Source organism: Cydia splendana, chromosome Z, assembly GCF_910591565.1.
Source record: "Cydia splendana chromosome Z, ilCydSple1.2, whole genome shotgun sequence".
Taxonomy (NCBI): domain Eukaryota; kingdom Metazoa; phylum Arthropoda; class Insecta; order Lepidoptera; family Tortricidae; genus Cydia; species Cydia splendana.
In genome coordinates, this window is record NC_085987.1 from 24,337,715 (window position 1) to 24,359,815 (window position 22,101).

The following is a 22,101-nucleotide window of genomic DNA, read 5'->3' on the forward strand; positions in this document are numbered from 1 at the left end:
GAGTGTGTTACATGTATAAGACAGAATGCGAAGAACAGAGAGCAAAAGATGGGAGATTTACCTGATTCTAGAGTCAAGCCATGTAGACCATTCTTCATCACCGGAACGGACTGGTGGTACAAGATTTTTGGCGAAGATGGCAGTCCGAATATTTAAGTAGAATGCAACAGAGACCTAAATGGAGACAGCCTACTCGAGAATTCCAAGAAGGAGATTTAGTTCTAATAAAGGACCAGAGGCTACCTCCTGGCCGTTGGCCTATGGAACGAATTATAAAGAAGTACCCGGGAAAAGACCAACTTACCAGAATGTATGACCTGCGAACCTCGTCAGGATTGTTACAACGTTCAATTTCAAAATTATGTCCTTTATTATGTGATGTAGAAAAATAGTTTGCGTCCGTAACAAGCTATTATTTTATGTTTGATTATGTGCAAGATTGAACTTTAATTTATTTTATTATTTTCTAATGACTTCGTCATTAAAGGCGGGAGTATGTTAAGTTTGATGTCCTAATTTCCTAAAAGATGGCGCTGTTACAAACGCAAACTAGGTAACGGCAGTTCATCGTAGAATATACATATAGAACTGTCAAATATGAGAATAAATGATTGGTATTGGTATCTTAGCAACTTATTCAAACAACACGCAAAGGGAGCAGCAAAAGTAACGGAGAAAACAACTTTTTTTTTAAGCATTATGTGGAGGAAGCATCAACCAGCAAAAGTGGACTCAATGATAATATCCAGCACGACGACACCGGCACCGACGACAGTACCGGAAATTTCAATTACACGAACAGAGACTTAATGCATGTTAGTCACTATAGTAGTGACGACGAATCAATATTTATGTAAAGTGCAGTTAATCCTTAGTTTAGGACACTTTAATGTTTATTTTTGCTTTATTTTATTATTTGTAAGTACCAGAATGTAGGTAAGTGGTACAGATTCATTTATAATATGTCAATTGAAGTTAATACTCCATAGAGGTTTAACACTTGAAGATATTTTAGATAAAACGGCATTGCTTTATAAACTTCTTAGTAATAGTCCTAGTTTTAAATCTTTTTTTTTTTAAAGAGAATTCTAGCCTTGTTTTCCAATGACAAATTGAGAATATTTGATGGTGATAAATTCATATCATAATAATACTCGTAAAATAAAAATCCAAAAGAGAGCTATTACCAACTTGTTTGTGCGTAAACCGAAGTCCTTGATGGAATTAACGATGAACGCGGTCGTTAGTATTTTAAAATCAAAATTACATGACTACATGGCCAACGAGTTTAAATTATCTATTTTTGAACAGGTTAGTATTGTGTAAAGCCCAGCTGGATATATACTTACCATAACAATACAAATAGTAAAAGATCAGTTCCTCAGTAAATATGTTGTTTTTTGTTATTTCATTCAGGTCCATACATTTATGAAAGAAGAATTTTCACGGAGGTGTCTACCCATACATCTTTATATTGATGTTTTTTTTTGAAATGATATCAGGAATAGAAATTTGTCTTCCAGATGAAGAAATAATGCTAACTGGTAAATGCGTCGAATGTGGGACATTTAGAGACTTGTTTGGGAAAACGGTAGATTTAGATAATTGTTATTGCAAAAAGTGCACCGGGAAATGTTATCGATTTAATTTGTAATAAGTAGAGTTAAAATAAATGTTAGCAAGTTCTTTTTCGCTCGTTTTTTTTTTTTAATCCATCTGAACGTCTACAGACGTAGACGTCCTGTCGTGTCGTTGTGTCAAATTACATATAAAAATATGTGTTTCATTGCTACCCTACGTCGACAGACGTGGAATTTTATGAACTAAATAATTCCAAAAAAATCAAATTTTTTTTTTTTTAATTGATCTAAAAAACTATTTATACGTCATAAAAATAAGGGTCACTACTTACAGAAAACATTAAACCGGTTTAAGTAGGAGCATAAATAAAACATAATTTTGCTACATTAATAAAAAATTCTCTTGACAAGTCGAGCTATTGTCTTGATCCGAAAGTGTCAACCCTAGCAATTTTCCCATCTCACCCCATTGCTAGCCCTTATAACCCCAACTACGAGGTGAGCAGGGTTAACCTACTTTTATGAATTTTTCGTTGAAACTATGCAATGAAGCAACAAACTATCATTGACAAACTAAAATTCATACCTCCGGAACACTTTTTTTGTATATAAATCAATGTGCCACATATAAAAATAAACTTTTATCGAGGTTTGAACTTCGATTTCGACCCAACTCACCCCGTTTTACGGTATTCAGCCCGGCCCGTAAATTATTAAATGTGACTAAATAAACATCTTGTATAGCCTAAAGCTTCACAAATACACTTCGGTAATCTGTTCTGTGTAGTTATTTGATCACAATAACACACCGACGTGAAATTCTTTTTGATATAAACAAAAAATTAATGTGGCGTTGTAAAAGAAAAGTACTGGCTTAAATTCATTGAGTTTGTAAAAGGGTCAAGTGTCTAAAGTCTCATTACAGTCCCGCCATATCAGCAAATATTTACGTGTAGGAACGTGAGTTAGCTCAGGATGTTGTAGTTAGTTACTTAACTCGAAGGCTGGCGTCGAGTGGCGGAACTGCAATAAATTAAACATGTGCTATTTACCGGCGCAGGTGATGTTTAGTCTGGATTTATTAGCTCGTTTGTCTTGCAAATGCGTAAAAGACACACTGACTTTTGGTTTTACACGATTAAGAGATACCATAAGCAATTTCATAAAGACGTTTTTTACATTTCTATGGCTGTGAAATCGAGAAGGCCTCTAATTAAGAGGAAAGGAGTAAGGAGACGGCCGCTTCTCCATACAAACGTAGTCCCCATTTTCCTCCCTGGATATTGATATTATGGAAAATATTTTTACATAATGAGTTACAGTTAGTAATACTTACGTATTAGAACAAATTAAATTATTTTCAGAAAATATTTTAATTTGTTTTTATTTCACGTAGAATATAACTACTATATAAATTATAAACTGATTAAATTTTTCTTAGTATATGACATTTATTTCAGTTTATAATTTGATCATCAAATTATAAACTGAAATAAATGTCATATACATATTTGATGTATATTAACCATAGCTATGCCCTTCGTTTTACTTTTTTGATTTTTTGATTGTTGTAGAGATTAGGAGCGACAAACAGTTTTCATACATATTTTAAAATGCTCCTAACTCTTATAATACTTTTTAAAATTTGAAAAAATCAAACGTATACAACAAATTTTGACAAAATGTTTAAAGTATGTTAATATCCAGAGAGGAAAATGAGGACTACGTTTGTATGAAAACGCGATTAACCACACAAGAAAGAGGCGGCAAATGTCAATATCACTGTTTACTGAACTTGCAGGCGCCCATATGCTGTGGTAGGTGCAAGAAATAGCCGTTGCTGCTGCTATCTAGTCGGTGCATATGAAAAAATCTGGTATATATCTCGTCACTCGCAGTTACTTTGCATGGCAATTGCAATGACAAACTTTGGCATTGTCGTGATTAGGTAATGTCAAATTTATATAGGTAAAAATAAATGACACTCTTTCACTTTGTTCTATTTAAATTGCTGCAAAGTTAGCTTAGATGGAATCTATGACTGTCCTGACAAAAAGGATGATGACGCGCAGTCATGTTATACAGTTACCATAAATATATACTGGCAACATATTTTTGTATATATGTGTACACACACACGTGTTTTACGCTTAATCAAAATTCCGCTATTTAATCAATAGTCGAATAGATGTGGTTAAATAAACTTTTATACAATTTTTCCATTGATAGTTCCAGTGAAATTATAGAGAATTCTATTAGAGAGTCTTGTTAAGATGGATCCAAATAAATGGAAAAACATAAAGAGGAGTGGTGGTTTCCGAAGGAAAGTCAAAAATAAACAACTTGCGTTTCGAATAAAAACACATATATGTGAACATACAGCGGAAAGAACTCAAGCTCAAGCTGGAGGAAATACGAGTAATAATAAAAAAGAGGGTTCCGTGGCATTTTTAAAAAGCGTCTCAAATGTCACCAATCCTATAGCCAGTGATTCAAGTGATTCAGTAAAATGCAAACTGATTTCGAAAATAATAGCGATGATAGTGATCCTGGAAATAGTGTTGAAGACAAGAATGCAGAATTCAGAGATAAGTATAAAAGTTCGGCCATTGAACATAATATTTCACACACAGCAGTAAGAGACTTAAATCTGATTTATACAAAAGATTGCCATATTTGGTTCCAGTAGACCCGAGAACTGGGAGAAAATAGAAAAAGAAATAGAAGTGACTCACATCGATGTTGGTTACTGTTGGCATAAGTATTTTGGAAGCCATTGAAGCCGCGATAAGTTTCTCTTAACGTGAACATAGACGGGTTACGAACATAACCCGTGCGAAGCCGGGGCGGACAGACAGTTTGAGCACCAAAATAAATCACAATATAATACATTCTTCACACTCTTGTCATTTATAATAAACTGCAATGGCCTATTTCAACGAATTACGAGCGAATTACATCAATAACAATGAGTACAAAGAAGAAGGTGGGTAAAGGACCATGGCCATTTTAAATATTCATGAATCATTTCGATAATATCCGTTTTGGATAAAAATGTATCAATGTCCATATATTCATTAATCATTTTGCAGCTCACCTTGAAAAAAAATAATATACTCATAATTTTAACTAAATTTGTTATATTATTTATATTTAATTACTTAATTAGGATGTAATGTGTTGAAATGTTATGGTTTGTGTAGGTCAGGCGTTTTATTATTTTTCTAGTGAACCCTAAAAGTACCGTTAATGGCGACCGTTCCAATTCAAACGACGTAAAATGCCTCAAGGGCCTATTTTAGATTAAAGCTAGTTATTAATTTAGTTTTGTATTTGTATTTTAGTATTTGTAGTACCTCAGCTCTGTATATTTAATTATGTAAATAAATGGTTCTTACCAATATTTATTTAAACGTATAGATTATAGAACCTCAAGTTGAATAACTGTCCTATACTGTCCTGCTTAATAATTTGTTAATCAAAATAATTAAATGAGTAAGAATTTTAAAAGCGCATCAATAATTAGTTATAAACTTATATAGCAATCATCAGTAAATTTGACTGCGCAGTAGTTTACAGATATAATACTAATACTTGTTCCCTACTTCATAAAAATCACCAACTTGAAAAAAATGGCTAATTACTTACCTTCTTTCATAGATGCAACTTTACACCACTTGCTAACAATATCTGTCAATTTGATAATATATATATATATTATCCTGACCTCACACGCTGACGCGGAACTTCCGTTGAAGAAATAAGCTAGTTATACGACCTTTAAGCGACGATAACTCAACTTAAAGTTGTATAAATATCATATTTCGCACCACTACTCTTCCTTAAGACGAATAGGCGTCGCAGTTGTTACTATTTATATTATACGACGAAGTGTCGAATCGGCGACGCATATACGACGACTATGCAATTAAAGGTATTAAAACAACTATTACTCAACTTTTTACGTCTATAAGTCGAATAAGATGCGCCCAAATCGTATAAACGTATATAAATACGACCACAAAATCTGGTCGTACCTATATTATAAACCTACATTTTGCCTCAAATTGTTAATTAGGTCTTGGGTATTAATGTTATTTTAGGTACTTTATACATGTATAGTTATTATTATTACCTACTTAAACAGGTCCCTACACATTTTCGTAAAAAAGTGTAATAAAGAAAAGGCTTATTATTAACCGGGCAACTAAAATATTAAACTGGAACTTTCACTGGGCATATAATAATATAATTTGGCTGTGCATTAATATTTTAGCATCAATAAATTAAAAAAATATTAAAAAACTGGCAGCAAAATCAAGCCACCCAAAAAAATTAAACGGAACTTGAATTGATAGCTTGGTTTCTAAAATAACAAGTTGGCAACTAATATTGTAAAGCGATCATAAAATTTGGTGGTTAATATATTTTGTACATAAACAGAATACCTAAGATACATATATACATAAGCTTTAAATACTCCATTTTTAAATAATTTAAATTTAAACATATGCATACCTAGTACTTTAAATTGACAAATTTCCTAATCCACAAAACACCATAAATTTATTTACGTATAATACCCTACTATACTTACTATACTTATAGTCGAAATTCCTAATCATGAAACACCTAATGTCCATTATACCATTAGGTCTTTAAATTTTTAGTTACTAATTTCAATAGTTACCACTGTGTTCTGCCAGAGTCAAAAGATAGGTGCGACGAGGAGCGAAGCGCGGAGGAGCGTGTTAGGTTGACCGTGTAGTGACCAAACAAAATATTTTAAAAGAACTTCATTTTTAAATTAATAGATAGCCCCTTTCTTTTTCAAATGTGCTTCATAAATAGTCTCCAATATAATAATTCAGTTGCCAAATAAATATTTGATACCTGCCTACAAATAAACAAAAGCTGTAACGGCATTAAAATACAACTCATATTGATATATTTTAAGGCTCCGTTTGTTGCCAAACTATTAATTTTAGTACCTACCCATTTCTATTATTTTAAACTACCCAAATTCGATTAATTAGTTGACCGGTTAAATACGTGCCTGAAGAAAACTGCAAGTCGGACTCGAGCCTAAAAGTTCCGTAAGTACAATGCAAATAAACCGAATATTACCGAAAAAACTATTATCATTTATGTCGAGCGTAGTTACTGTGGGGCTCGCAGATTCCGAAGTCAGGAACTCGTACACGATGGCTGGAACGCGCTGGCTGGCTGCTGCAGATTACCTCCAGATTACCGCACCATTACCGGGGATGTGTAGGGTGTTTAATGAAAACACATTTGTTGATTATAAGAAAACTTTGGAGAGTGTTGGGAGGCTGGTGCCTCTGTGGCTATTGATGAGTGAGTGACAAGCACCCAGGGTGGGCGCGTATATATAGGCGCGCTCGGCGCGATCCCCACCGTGGGTACTCTAGGCCACGCCTACTCAAGGCGTGGGTGTTACGTGCAGAGTGAGAAATTGTTTTATTCATCCAATAAGCTTAGTCTATTACATATTGTTCGTAATTAAGGGAAAAGGGTATGCAATTTATTGGGGAACAATTTACACTTAAAATTATACACATAACATAATAAAATTAATAAAAAATGGACATAAGTTACATAATAAAATAAACACACAAAAGTAGATTAACATAATATAAGAACGATTAAAACTAAACATGTATGATTAAAAACTAGCTATACACGACAATCTCCCCCACGTGTGTCAACACCGTCTGATTGCGAGGAGTATATAGGTATAAGCCGGGAAACTGGGCGACGGACATCACCTGCGCGGGTGCGAACAATGGCTACTCTTACGTGGCCATCAGGGCCGGGAAAGAGTTGTGCGATTACGCCTCTAGGCCATGTTCCTCGTGGCATGGAGCTGTCCGCTACGATGACTACGTCGCCTACATGTAGTTTCTTCACGTTCTGATGAGCACCGGGCCGAGGGAGGAGGCTGGGTCGGTATTCTCGCTGCCAGCGCCTCCAAAAATGGTCGGCTAAGGTCTGCGCTGTCTTCCATGACGAGAGTGACATAGTCGCGTCTGTGAAGACGCCCAGTGGTGACATTGAGCTCGATCGCCCGATGAGAAAATGGTTCGGCGTCAGAGCTTCGCTGTCTAGGTCTGGATTCACTGGTGTCAACGGTCGAGAGTTGACTATGTGCTCGGCTTCCAGCAGTAATGTATGCAGAACTTCTTCGTGAGGTGCTCTCTCTTTGAGTGTTACCTTTAGTGACCTTTTCACGCTGCCTACGAGCCGTTCCCATGCACCGCCGGCGGAAGGGTTGCCGGGCGGTATCTTTTTCCAGGTTATGGCTCGCTCGATCAAAAATGGCTTTAAAGTGTCGGGCAGCGTCTTCTTGGCCTCTGCCAGTTCTCGCTCTGCGCCGTAAAAGTTGGTGGCGTTGTCAGAGTAAAGAACTGTAGGCGTGCCGCGTCGCGCTATCATTCTGCGCAAGGAAAGTATCATAGAGGATGCCGAAAGTGAGGCGGCAAGCTCTAAGTGCACAGCGCGTGTCGTGAGGCATGTGTATAGTACACCCCATCTCTTTTCGCGGCGGCGGCCTATTGTGATTTGCATAGGGCCAAACAGGTCTACGGCTGCAGCGGTAAATGGCGGTTGATTCGCCTGGAGCCTCTCTGGCGGGAGGTCGCCTACAGGAACCTTGAGTGTGGTTCCTTTATAGGTCCGACACCATTGGCACTTGTTCGCTATATAGCGAATATTACCGCGCAGCCCGATAATAAAATATCTCTGCTTCAACTCGTTGATGACGGTTGCGTGGTTGCCGTGGTCGAAGAGCGCATGAAAATGATGTATTAGCAGCTTGACGAAGTCTTCTTTTGCGTGTAGGACGGGTATGTGCACGTCTTTGTCAATTCTAGCGTTTAGCACTATGACTCCGTTCTTATCAAGTTGTATTGCTATCTTATGCAGCGGAGACTTCTTCGGTAGAGGCCGCCCAGTTTCCAATAGCTTAATCTCCTCTGGAAAGGCAGCATGTTGACTCCGGCGAATTAGCAATATCTCTGCTAAATTTAAATGCCCCTTATTCATTTCTGTATCTGTTTTCTTAGATAGCAGTGAGGCTTTAAATACCTCGGCGGCAACCAGAACCCTAGCGGTGGCGCGAACTAGTCGTACGAACTTTGAGAACCTACTTACCTCCGGCAGGTACTCAAACTTATTTTTCGCGACACCTACTGAGCATACTGAATAGGCTGGCAACCCGAGCCAAGTAAACATTGCATACAAGAGCTCCGTCAGTTTATTATATCTAAATTCTGTATAAAGCTTGATAAAAGAGAAGAATTTGTGTGGAACGAGAGCGGTACTACACTTACCATGGAATTAATGTGTCAGGCATTCCAACTGGCGCAAACTGGACACAAAACAGAACGGTGAGAAGATCATTTTAACCGTTACTTCACTATTTTTGAACCGCAACTATCCTTTCACACCATATTCCACCAAATAAAAATAACGGTACTGCTAACTGTGCTAACAGCTGATTGGAGTAAGACTGACACTGACAGCGCGGCAACCTGACAGATACCACAAGTGTTGCCATATCAAAAAAGCGCTAAGCAGCGTTCAAATTTATTCTTGCGTTTACGAAGATAGTTACGTTTAGAGATGATTTGCCCAGGCTGTGATGATAGAGTAGATAGGATGGAGCGTCTTTTTTGCACCAAATGCAAAGGGTGCTACCACCACAGCTGCGTTAATATAACATCGGCAGTATACAGAGAACATCAGTTACAATTAAAAGCAGAATGGATATGCCCAAATTGTCAAATGATTACACAACGGACCCGCAGTCGGGATGATACCACCCCCGCCTCCCCGGCAGTCCTGAGGCAGATGGAGAGGGAACAAGATGATGCTAATATGTCCTGTGATACAGATATATCGCAAATACTGGGGGATACGGAAGTATTAACAACTTCTCCTTCGTCATATCTTCAGGTAAATAGCTCACGCGAGTCACGAGTAGTAGTAGCAACGAGTGCAGATAATATATCATTTGACAAATTTAGCCACCTAATCAAAAAGGAATTCGAAGCAATGAAGGATAACTTGACTGAGTCTATTACGAAAAATATCAAACAGGCCCTTTTAGATGAATTCAACACAAAAGTAAACGACATAAAAAAAGAGTTATCTCGTACCTCGTCCGCGATGACACAGGGTCATGGACGATTACAACAAAGTATAAATGCTACAAACGAAACCATAAAAAGATTAGAATTAGAAAACTTAAAATTACGCACTGACTTAGACGCTATATCGAGTCAGCTCCAAAACAAAGAAGGTAAAAAATTTGAAGAAAGCTGCCAAAATAAAATAATAGTCCTGTACGGCTTAGACGAATTCCCCGGCGAAGACTGGTATGTACTTTTAGAACGTGCCACTAACGTTTTCTACGAGCTGCTGGGTACAAATATCAATGCCTTTATCGAAGATGTGAAAAGAATAGGTAAGCGCGGGCACCGACGACCTATACAAATTGAGTTAATCAGCAAACGCATGAAAAACTATATACTAAATAATAAGCACAACTTTAGGAACACAGGCCTTGGGATCTCGGATTTTTTGGACAACACTGCACTAAAAAAAAGACAAGAACTAAGGTATACCTTGAGAGAAGCACGCAAGCGTGGTTTAAATCCGACCATAAGACATGAAAAAGTATATGTAAATGGCTATGAATACATTCTACCACAACAGATACAACATGGCCAAAATGATGTTATACATAACAGCCCCTCAAATAACGAAACTGAAGCTCAGCAAAAGCTGGACCATAACACAGACGAAAGCATCGAGAATCCAACAAGGGATACACAAACCGAATTACGGACAACCCAAAACAATATAGACCAACAGAAACAACCATTACATAACACAAGCCATCACCCAGCGTCAGCCCCCTCGCGAGCAGAGAGCCAGCCCTCTACCAGCACTTCAGCCAGCGGAAAACATAACTTTCGCGACTAGCCTATCCATATTTTTTCAGAACATGCAAAGCCTATGGAATAAAACGCACCTTTTACAAGCATTTACAGAAGAAAAAACAAACTTGCATGTTATTTGTATTACAGAATCTTGGTTAAACTTAGAAAAACTAAATATACTACATATAAATAACTATAATATAGGGTCAAGTTTTTGTCGAAAACAACATGAAGGAGGTGGTGTTTTAATACTAGTCAAAAATAACTTGGATTTCTGTAACCGACCTGATATTGTAAACATGTCTCTAGAAACTATTTTTGAAATATGTGCAATTGAATTTCCGAAGTTTAATACATTAATTATAAACTTGTACTGGCCAAATAGTAAAAGGGAGATTGAATTATTTTACTCAAAACTGAAAAAACTTTTGCAATTAATATCCCTAAAAGATAAGAACAAAAATATAATAATCGGCGGGGATTTTAATATTGATTATATGTCTGATAAAAGTGAGAAAATAAGACTGTCAAACTTAATGTTAGAATATAATTTTTGTCAAAAAGTCGACGAACACACTCGAATCACTAGCTCTAGCGCTACCTGTATTGATTTACTATTTACCAATTTTAAAACAAATCAAGCAAAACTCGACATTAAGGAATAAGGTTTCTCAGACCATAGAGGTATTTTATTCAATATCCCTAACATTAACCCAATATTACGTAACCGGATTATCCACAAAAGAATATTCTCGAAATCAAACATACTTAAATTTCAGGAAGAAATCGGAACTGTACCTTGGGATAATGTAATTGCATTAGGAAAATCAGTAAATGAGAACTATAACTCATTCAGCGAAACCCTAAAAACAGCCCTAAATAAATGCATTCCTATAACTAAAATTGTTGTTAAACCCAAAAAATCAGACCTAACAAAAGGACTAAAGACCTCCTGCCGCAACAAAAGACTCCTTAAGCTACTTGTGTCACAGTCAAAAAGCGAGGTCTTGAGAAAACACTATCGAAACTACTGTAAAACTCTACGGAAAGCCATGTACAACTGCAAAAAACTCTATAATAAACAATCATTTGAAAAAGCTCAAAACAAAACTAAATCAATGTGGCAAATAATAAATAGAGAGACAAATAAAAACAAATTGGATTGTCCAAATAACATTCAAATTAAAAAGGCTGATGGTAGTCTAGAAAATTATCCTAAATTAGTGGCAAATATCTTCAATATGTTTTTCTCCTCTATTGCAAATGCCCATTCCACCTATACGAAAAAAATCCCCACAAATAACGAAGTAAATAACTCCTTTTTCTTAAGGCCTATAGAACCTGATGAAACGATTTCAATAATAAAAAATCTAAAAAATAAAATATCTTCCGGCATTGACGAAATACCTCCCACTCTTATAAAAAGCTGTGCCATAAATCTAGCTATTCCATACACGCTATTAATAAACCAATCATTTTCAGAAGGGATTTTTCCGGACGCGCTAAAAATATCCGTAGTAAGACCAGTACACAAAAAAGGAGTAACGTCAGACATTAACAACTATCGACCGATTGCTTTACTACCAACTTCAGCTAAAGTCTATGAATCTGCAATGATAAGACGCCTCTTTTCTTTCTATGAAAAATTCAAAATTTTGGATGAAAACCAATATGGATTTCGAAAGAACCGCTCTACCATCCTAGCCATTTATAAATATGTCCAAAAAATTTTCGAAGAAATAAACGATAAAAAATACGCAGTAGGCCTTTTACTCGATATGAGTAAGGCATATGATAGAGTTAGCTATGAGTGTCTATTGGTTAAATTGCATAGCACAGGAATTAGAGGTTGTACATTAAAATGGTTTAAATCATATTTGGAAAATCGATGCCAATATGTCGAAATAGCAAATACTAACTTCGATACAGGCTTAACACAATACGTCAAATCAGACAGAGTCCCTGTAACTGGCTCTATCCCGCAGGGTAGTGTGTTGGGTTGTTTGTTATTCCTTATCTATATCAACGACCTTCCAAAAATATTAGATGTACATTGCACGTTATTTGCAGACGATATTTCAATATTATTCCCCTGCACTCACCCTGAGGAAGCTGCCACAATATTAACCCAAACACTACATAAAACAGACGACTGGCTACAAGCCAACAATCTTGAACTTAACCTAAATAAAACAAAAGTCATACAATTCAAACCCCATCAAAAACAAGACTTGCCAATTAGCCTTACTTATAATAACATTAAATTAGAATGCATAAAATCAACAACTTTATTAGGGATAGATATAGATACTAGTACCAATTGGAAGCAGCATATACAAAACCTGACGAAAAGGATATCATCATTCATTTATGCCCTAAATCACCTCAAACGCGTAACGGACTTAAAGACAGCTCTCGCAGCGTACTATGCATACGCTCACTCCAGAATATCCTACGGGATCGTTTTATGGGGTAATAGTACCGACATAGACAAAATATTCATACTCCAAAAAAGATGTGTCAGAATCCTAGCCAACATTGACGAAATGGAATCCTGTAAGCCACTTTTTGTTAAATATAAAATACTCACCCTTACCTCTATATATATTCTGGAGACCAGCAAATTTGTAAGAAAACATAGTGAACTATACTCTCCTGAAACACTACCCAGAAGAAATGACCGCAATTTAAATAAATTAAAGCTTCCTTTTTCTAAACTGAAATTGGTCACAGCTAGCCCACACTATATGTCCATAAAAATATATAATCACCTCCCAAATAACATAAAAAATGAGAATAAACTAAGCCTGTTCAGCAAGAAACTAAAATCATTCCTGCTAAATAAATGTTATTATAGTATAAGAGAATTTTTTGAAGATACATAATATCTCTTTGGCGTAGTGATACTTGTAATTCTAAATCTATAATTAGTATGTGTAAGATAATATCAAAATGTAAAATAATTAAATAACTATTAGGAATATATGTAAATAATATGTACAATTTTAGATTATATTAGTATGTTGTCCTATGTGGAACCATGTTGCTGTGCCCTAACAGGGCGTCACATGAACTGCTTATATTTAAGAACACCTGTTCCTGCTATGTGATATGCAATAAACGATTTCAATTTCAATTTCAATACGAGTTTGTTGACGCGCTCTTCGCCCGTATCGGCGACGGGCGTTGGCGCTTTTTCGGTCGGCCAATGCTCTTCGGGTTTACGTATAAAATCGGGCCCTATGAACCACCGGTGGTTCACTCCGAATTGCGCAGGTATACCGCGAGTCGCGTCGTCAGCCACGTTAGCTGCACTAGGCACCCAGCGCCAGTTGGCGGGGGTGGTAGTGTTCTCGATTTCTGCTAACCTATGTGCTACGAATGTTTTATACCTACGTGGGTCCGAACGTATCCACGTGAGCGCCGTTTTGGAGTCAGACCAAAAATACTTGTCCTTTATTACGTAATCTGACTCCTTGACTATGGTTTCCGCTAATCTAGTAGCTAGTACGCAGCTCTGCAATTCCATCCTCGGAATGCTAACTACCCGGAGAGGCGAAACGCGGGCCTTAGCGCCTACTAACGCGGAAGTTCTAGTCCCCTCGGGGTTGACGCTAACTAAATACACGGCCGCGGCATATATTTTTTCCCTCGCGTCGCAAAAAACATGCATATATGCCTCCCTATTAAATGCGGTCACGTGTCGCGGAATCTCTAAGTCTCGTAATTGTTGTACGTTATCGATGAACGATCGCCAGGCGGGTGCGAGTGAGACGGGTATAGGCGAGTCCCAACCGATTCCTGTCCTCCATATTTCCTGCATTAACGCCTTGCCTAAGACGGATATGGGGCTTACGTAACCGATCGGATCGAATATTGACATCGCGCTACTCGTTACCTGTCGCTTCGTTGGCAATTTCTGACCGTTAAGTACGTCTTCGGGCGTATTACGAAAGTTCACGTTGAAACCTAAGGTGTCACGCTTGTGATTCCATTTCAAACCTAAGGTACGTTCGCTCTCGCTCGCGCCTAACAAAGACGATTCCTCTTTGCTATTAATTACGTCAGAAATTACCGCAGGGTGGTTCGAAGCGAACCCGCGGAGTTCGAAGGACGCGCGCATGTTTAGCTCGTAAATATCGTTTACTACGCGTCTGGCGTGCTCCTCTGACGTGTCGAGGGCGATCAACATGTCGTCCATGTACGTATTTTTAATTGTTTTTTCAGCTGCGATCGGAAACTCAGTACTATGCGTTTTTGCGTTTTCGTTTTTGACATATAACGCGGTTGTCGGCGACGCTGCCGATCCAAATATAAGCCGCTTCATTCTGTACTCTTGTGGAGGAGATGTACGGTCTTCCCCCCTCCAAACGAAACGTAACGCGTCCCGATCTCGCTCTACTATTTCGATCTGTAAAAACATCTCTTTGACGTCGGCTATCACCGCGATTTTACCTTCGCGGAATCGCACTAATACGCCAAAAAGTGACTCTAACAAGTCGGGGCCGGCTAACAGCGCGCTGTTGAGTGAACGTCCGTATGCTGTAGCAGCCGCGTCCCAAACTAACCGCATTTTACCGCGCTGTGGGTGAAATGTGGGGAAATGAGCTAGGTACCACGTCCGAGGTGAATCGGGGGGCGGGGGCGAGTTCATTTTCTCCGCGTAACCTTTATCGAGCAAATTGTTCATGTGTTTCGTATATTCGGCTTTCAACTTTACGTCGCGGTCTAGTTTACGTTCTAGACTGAATAGCCGCTTTAACGCTTGCGCTCGGTTATCGGGGAGTTTTTCGTCGTCAGTTCGCCATAATAAGCCCGCTCGATACCGATTCTCCCCCGGTATCTTATTACACGTGGCTTTTAATAAGTCTAGCGCGCGTTGGTCGGGATCGGCCCGAGGCAACTTTTGCGAAACGCCTAACGATTCTATGTCGAAATGCTGTTTCATAAGCTCTAGAGCTTCGTCGTCCGCGGTTTTAGGCCGTGCGTGCCCAACAAAATTTACCGCGGCGCGACGCGTTCGGTCTGGGCCGTGTAGGACCCATCCTAATCTAGTTAGACTCGCGACGGGAAGGTTAGGCGGGCCGTCTATGACTTGCCGAGAAATGATGAGGTGCCAGTTATCTTGGCCTATCACGATAGTAGGTACTGACGTCGGGTAACTTAACTCGTCCGCGATTTTCGACAAATGTTCGCACTTGTCGACTAAGTCACGTGGTACGCCTTGCGAACCTATACCTATATCGCCTATCGTGAGCACCTCCATTAACTCCAAATGTCGGCTACAAAAACCCCTAATCGCGACCTGTAGTGAATACGAATCAGGGTCTGTGACTCTGCCGCCTATTCCTTCAATTTCTAGCGTCTCTCCGCGTACACGAGGCGCGATTTTGTCAGCTGTCTCGTGCAGCATTAAAGTCATTGCCGCGCCTTCATCGAGTAGCGCGAGGGTTTGTACGGTACCTAAAGGTCCCGACACCTCTACAGGCATGACTTTAAGATACGTTTGCGGGAGTCTAATATTGTTTACAGATACGGCCGGCGTACTGTTACCGTTCGCGGGCGCGGCCGCGTTCAGTCCGTGTAACAGCTTGCTGTGTCCGGCTTCGCACTGATTTACACCGCACGCGACGTATTTACACTTAAACGGCCTACGGTGATTCACGTCCAAACATCTGTAGCACAATCTAGCACCCTTCACCAGATCCCAACGCTCAGATATCGTTGCGGCTAAAAACTTGGAGCACGCACTGACTTTGTGCTCGTTCCCGCTCTTACAAATGGCGCACGTGCTGCGCGAGACAGGGACGGACGATATCTGCTGTTTGGGTCTAGCTCCGGTTGACGCGGGTTTTTTTTATTGTTATTTTCGCGTGGTTTTACTTGTGCGACAGTATGTTTACTACGCGATCTACTCTCCGTTTCGCGTGGGTAATCTTCGTGGAAATCTGACTCCGAGCCCGTGCTACAGTCGCGGGAGAACGCGGGGACGCGAGATCTAGAGGGAGCGTTGCTCGACCGCCTAGGTTCGTGTTCAAAAGATACCGTGTTCACTACAGCTCACGATCTAGTAGCCGGTCTGCGGTTTACGCGTTTGGCTGCAGTACTAATATCGTTGAGAAACTCAGATAAAGCGGCTAAGCCGGGAGTTTCCGAATTAGTCTGCCTATATTTGGCCCATTCGTAACGCACTATCAAATTTAATTTGTCCACTATTTTGTTCACTAGTTCAGGCGCGTGCAAATATTTTTCTTGACGCAATGATTTTACGGTGGCGACGGCGTTCGCGATATGCGCGGCAAACGACGAGATATTAGCATTGTCTTCCGACAAACGCGGCATGCGTTTGATATTATGCAGCTCCGTAAGTACAATTTCCTCGGGGTCGCCAAATTGCCGTTCTAGCGCTTCCATAATTTCGTATGGATCCTGAACAGTGTACATGATCGATTTTACGGCCGTCCGGGCCTCGCCTTTAAGCGCGCGTCTGATTCTACTGACATTATTGACGGCACTAAACATGGGCGACGTGTCCTCGAACTCCGCTCTAAACGATATCCATTCGGTGATATCTCCGCCGAACGGGGGTAACTCAGGCGGCTTGTGATACATCGGCGGGTAGGTACCGTGTGGTACCTCTAAATATCGCGGTTGCGGTTTGCTGGCCCGGTCGGGCGCGGCGCGCGGCGCGGTCTCTTTCGGCGGCGGGATTTTTACGTTTTTACGCGCGATCTCGCGCTGTAGTGTCGCTTGTCGTTCTACCCAACTTCTAGTTCGTACCTCGGCCTCGGACTCGACACTGCCGCCGTCAGACTGCGCCTTAACTTGGGCAATCTGCAGCATTAACTTGGCAGTATCGGACTCTGCTTTGGCTACGACTAGAGCGGCTTTACGAACCTCGAGCTCTGCTAACAGCACGGTTAATTCACTATCGCGGTCCCTACTTACCGATTCGCGAACAGACCTAACTGACTCGCGAACAGACGGCGCTCGCGGCGGCGGCGCAACAACGGGTGGCACTAAAGTATTCGACCGACTGCGAACTACCACTGTATCGTTATGACGCTCGTCTGAGTGTACCGACTCATTTTCTTTCTCATCACTAGTTTTCTGGTCGCCACTGGTGCCTTTGCTCCACGTATTGGTCGCGCCGGACGTAGTATTGCCGGACGAGGGCGTAGGCGTGGGGACAGGCAGGTCCCGTTTGCGTGAGCGTAGTGATCTTCCGTCTTGCGACATCTTCTTCTTTCTTGATTTTTACGCACACAACACAACACAACACTTGACACACGCGGGGGGTCCCTAACTATATACAAATTTACCTGCCTAACGCCTATGCTCTGACGCTACCGAACGCAGCGTCAGTGCCCCTAAGCGTGGATCCCTCGGTGCACTGAATCTCCCGCAATGGCTAAAGTGCAAGGCCTAGAGCGTTCGAAAACAGTGTGATGGTATCACCATGTGACACATGCAACTAAAGTTGCCAGGACACGTGAGTGGAGGCGAACCTACGACACTGCACGGTCCACCGGCAAGCCGGTAATGGTGGGTTACGGAAAAGGTTGGTAGATAAGGTCTGAGCCGAAGCGAACTTCGGGGGCTCAGCGCGTTCGTTTTTCTTATTTCTTTGTTCTCCTGAATTAAGTATAGTTCTACTTAAAATTCAGCGCGTACTTGTTTCTTTCTTCATTCGGCAAACGAAGGACCATAATGTCGAGCGTATACTGTGGGGCTCGCAGATTCCGAAGTCAGGAACTCGTACACGATGGCTGGAACGCGCTGGCTGGCTGCTGCAGATTACCTCCAGATTATCGCACCATTACCGGGGATGTGTAGGGTGTTTAATGAAAACACATTTGTTGATTATAAGAAAACTTTGGAGAGTGTTGGGAGGCTGGTGCCTCTGTGGCTATTGATGAGTGAGTGACAAGCACCCAGGGTGGGCGCGTATATATAGGCGCGCTCGGCGCGATCCCCACCGTGGGTACCAGTAGCGGCGGCTTCATACAACCCGATTCCCACCGGCTTGCCTAAAATTTATTGCTACATATACAGGGTTACTTTTTTACCAGTACAATAAATCAACATACGTAATTGTTGCCAATAATAAAAAATACCAGCATTCTTTGTTACTACTATTTGGGAACAAAAAAACAAAAATACCAATGCCCGAACTTATCCGCTAAAGTACTAGAAAATGTGGATGCCTTACACATCAATTAGCAAACGCACGAACTGGCAACTGTTTGTTTACGTCATCGCGCGCGATTTAGCGAGCGGCGGCGGCGTATTGACATAAAAAAAATACTACTTGATCCCAATTCTTCCTTCATACTTGCACGGGCTTAGGACCGTCAAAATGAAGATGTTGCTTTGTGTGAAGTATGACAAAAGGTCTCGAAATCTGATAAAATTACGAAGTAAGTCTGCAACATTTTTCATTGAGGCGTATTTAAAAAATTGGAATACAATGATTGAAATCTACCCTACATACCTAATTAATGGAGTCCATTTCTCGTACTAATTCACATAGTTAAGTAAATGTTCAAAATGCTGTCCGTGGTTTTGTAAACAAAGCCGTGCCCGTTTTTGTACGTTTGCTTCGATTCTTTCCAAGTAATTTTCACGTTTAATTTCGTCAAACGCACTTATTATTTATTACGGACTAGTCTGTCTTATCGGTCAAAGGGTTGCACTTTGCATTCGCAGTTTCCCGGATGCTTTGTTGTTGATGGTTATTTGTAAGATAAGTGAGAGTTAAATAAAACGGGAACAAATAACACAAACGTATTTTTGAAGGAAATCAAGAAGTGACGTGACAACACATGTCAGTAAGAACAGAAAAATAAAACCTATCTAATGAGGTTGCGTTCTTAGTCTCCAACAGTTGTCAAATCGTGCGCCGCCGGCCGCTCGCCCCGCCCCGCCCCTTTTACCCCATACCGTTGACACCTTGTAATTAGTGCAACCAGAAGTTACTAAATTGGTGAAGGATAAATTAATTGATGCGAAATAAAAAAAAAAATTTTTTATTTGTGCAATGTGATCTATTATCGATACCAATGATGTGGTAAAATTTATTGTACCGGTAAAAAAGTAACCTTGTATATCCATAACGAAAACACTACGTATTACCTTGTAATCGATAACACGATTTACTAAAGCTTCACTATTGATTAAATTTCAACTAATCATAGCGGGCGCGCGGGCGACTAAGTTTAAGCTTGAGTATTCATTCATGAGCCACCACACACATACGAAAACTCACGCACACGCTCATAAAGTTCGCTAAAGAAAGTCCGCGTATTTACGCATCAAAATAACACGGTTTTGTATCGAGTTATTCATTTAAATAAAAACCTTAAAAGTAACATCATAAGGTTTATATTGGAAAAATGCACGCACACAGTCAAAGTCCGCGAGTGGCGAAGTGCTGTACACCATGCTTCATTTGAATTTAAACCTTAAATACAAATAGGTAAGATTTATATTGGAGTGTAATGTTTCACAATTTTGAATCGAGTCGCGTTTGCCGCTCGTGTGGTTAATGTTGCCGTACCAAAAAATTGAATTGAATTAATGGGTAAATTTTTTTTGTATTTTGATATCATTAATACCAAATTTTCAAAAAACCTTTAAAAAAAGAAATTTTATTACAAAATCTAAGAATATTATGGAGTCGCAAGTTTAGTTAAGGTAATTTGATAACGAGGGTTTCTTCGAAGAAAGTACTGTTTATAAATTTGTAGTAATAGGTTTTGGAAGTCCGTAGGTCGTGGGTGAAAATGGAATAATATTATGACAACACTTCCGTTCCGGTTATTGCCAAGATTTGTTGTTATTGTTGTTTTTATTAGAGTTTTATAGGTTTTAATGAGATTTTACTTAGTTGTGTGCATATATTTATATATAAAGACTAAAGCAGTGAATTTTTGAGTGTTATTAGTGTTGCGTATTGTTCGTGCAGGTGTTTCAAGGTCAGTCCTTGTTTTTAACAAGCTTTTATTAGGACGATCTGTATGTAACTAATGTAATGGAATCTAAGGTAACTAATTTAAACATCTTCCAAGGATCGTAGCGTCATGAAAATTGGCAGCTGTATGTAGTTCTGCTGACAATACAATAATATCATACTGTCGAACTGATCTGATGATGGAGACAGGAGGTCGCCATAAGAACTCTGTGATGAAACAACGCAACCTAATTGTGTTAGGGGTTTTTAGAATTGTCTCGATGAGTATTAGTTGTCTGTCGTAAGAAAAGTATAGTCAGCGATAAAAGCTTGTACCAAAAATGAAATTTTTGCAAAAAACTTATTAGTTAGGATTGTTAGGAATTTAGGAGTAGGAATCCGCTTTTGTCATACACGACATACACTGTTTATGTGACGTCAGTGATGACAAGTATGGCAAAGGTGGTTATACACTAACTGCAAAAGAACGAACTCAAGGACACACCTAGCGCTTTACTTTACCTTCGCTTATCATGAAAAAATAAGTACATAATGTAGGTGTTTCATGTAGGTTTTTTTTTTTTTGCTCCGAGTTGTCTAGCGAAAAATTCCACGCGCCGCCACTGGTGGGTACTCTAGGCCACGCCTACTCAAGGCGTGGGTGTTACGTGCAGAGTGAGAAATTGTTTTATTCATCCAATAAGCTTAGTCTATTACATATTGTTCGTAATTAAGGGAAAAGGGTATGCAATTTATTGGGGAACAATTTACACTTAAAATTATACACATAACATAATAAAATTAATAAAAAATGGACATAAGTTACATAATAAAATAAACACACAAAAGTAGATTAACATAATATAAGAACGATTAAAACTAAACATGTATGATTAAAAACTAGCTATACACGACAATTTAGTTACATGTATGGAAAATTAGATGTTACACACGTATAACCTATATATGTCGCGCAACCTAGGAGATCTTAGGTCCACCACGTTGCATTTTTGAGACAAAGCAAACCGCTTGGAACAGGTGTTCCTGGGGCTGATCTAAGCTGATTAAGCCCAGTTGCCACGAGGTTCCCCCCAGCAAGTGGGCAGGGGAGGGGGGAAGTGCCTCCGGCGCGCCTCACTCTAAGCTTTATATCTGCATACATCTAGCAACTATATCAAGTTTGGTGTCTTTTTCGTATAATTCGAGGATGAAGAATTCATTTATGTGACTAAATTTTCACTCACCCATACAAAAAAAACGAGAAATTCAAAATTCAAAAAAATTCTTTACTCCTTTTTTTTCGAAAATCCTCTACAGAATTAAAACTATGAGGATTTGTTCTAGAAAAAAAATACTTGTGAATAGCCCAGTTATCCTACACTGTTAAAAATTATGTAATTTTACATGCAAAAAAATTACATAATCCTGTAAAATTCCCGAAAAATCTGGGATATTTACGGAAAAATATGACATTTTACGTAATTCTCGTAAATTTTTACGAGAATTACGTAAAATGTCATATTTTTCCGTAAATTTCCCAGATTTTTCGGGAATTTTACAGGATTATGTAATTTTTTTGCATGTAAAATTACATAATTTTTAA

General features: G+C 39.3%; 2 long non-coding RNA genes across 2 annotated transcripts in view; one reads left to right on the forward strand and one right to left on the reverse strand.

Annotated features, from left to right (window-relative positions):
• The window catches only part of LOC134804947 (uncharacterized), a 229,868-nt gene that overhangs the window by 48,520 nt on the left and 159,247 nt on the right, over positions 1–22,101 (reverse strand). The window lies entirely within an intron of this gene.
• LOC134804924 (uncharacterized) overlaps positions 2,809–22,101 on the forward strand; it is a 421,906-nt gene continuing 402,613 nt past the window's right edge. The window contains exon 1 of the long non-coding RNA XR_010146183.1: positions 2,809–2,905. This is a non-coding gene — a long non-coding RNA (uncharacterized LOC134804924). The remainder of the gene's footprint in view (positions 2,906–22,101) is intronic.